The sequence below is a fragment of the Triticum aestivum genome, chromosome 2D (assembly GCF_018294505.1).
Source record: "Triticum aestivum cultivar Chinese Spring chromosome 2D, IWGSC CS RefSeq v2.1, whole genome shotgun sequence".
NCBI lineage: Eukaryota > Viridiplantae > Streptophyta > Magnoliopsida > Poales > Poaceae > Triticum > Triticum aestivum.
The window spans coordinates 444461600-444462750 of NC_057799.1; positions in this window are offsets into that span (position 1 = coordinate 444461600).

The window sequence follows — 1151 nt, forward strand, 5'->3', positions numbered from 1 at the left end:
CGCTCCGCCAAAGCCGCCCTCCCCGCCGCGCCGATACGTCGGCGCCGCGGTTCGGCGATCCTCTCGCTCCCACAGTACGCTCTCGTAGACTACCGTCCTCTAGCCGCGCCGCCACCTCTGGCTACGTTCTTGTGGAGGCGCATGGCGGTCAGCGCCGCCACCGCTGGCGACGTTCGTGTGGAGACGCACGGCGGTCAGCTTCTCCCACGGTACGCGCATTCTAGACTGAGGCCCCGTTCATGTCGGTGTAGCGCTGAATGTTAGCTGATAGACGCTGTTAATCTCACTGTTTGCCGAAGTAGTTTACTGTCAATATGCTCTGCTTAAGAAGCTTCCTTGCCCTGTTCTGCACTCAATCTACTTAGCTGAGATGGCATGCCAAGGCCGATTAGTTGCTAAAATATCCTGCCATATATTTATTGTGACATAGATTGCCATGGTCTAGTAGCCAATCTGTTAGGTGAAATAGCTCTACACCGTTTTATACTCGATCTTTGTTGCTGCGATGGTCTTCGATAGTTCGATGGCTGTGTGCTCGGCCTCATTGACTGCTGAAACAGCCTGCCATAATTTGGCACTCAAATCTGTTTGCTGAATTAGCTTTACATATATTTCGTTACTTAGATCTGCTCGTCCAAATATCTTGCCATAGCTTTAGACATCGACCTAGGTATTTTTTTTTCTGGACTTCATAAAAAAGCATATATGTTTTTCCTGTAATATCTAGTAGAAGAACTAATTTTTATGTCTAACAGATGGACAGGACTTGGATAACTTCTGCTCGAAGATTCTCCGCTGCATATGTCGAGGGGGTTGAAAACTTCATGAACTTTATCAGAGCTGAGTACGTTGGTCCGAAATTAGATGTGCTCTGCCCGTGTAGCAGTTGTATGAATTCAGTTACAAGACCCCAGTCAACTGTGCAAAATCATCTACACTTGTATGGGATGTCGGTCACATATACTAGGTGGGTTCATCATGGTGAAGCTGTGAACGTCAATGTTATTGACTACGTGGAAGCAGCAGATCACCATCTGGATCTGCATGATGCTCAGGTGGAAGAGGAGGAGGAGGTGGTGGTGGCGGAGCCAATGAGTTTGACCAACATTGAAACAATGCTACGAAATGCTCGTGCATTCCGTGAACTTTCA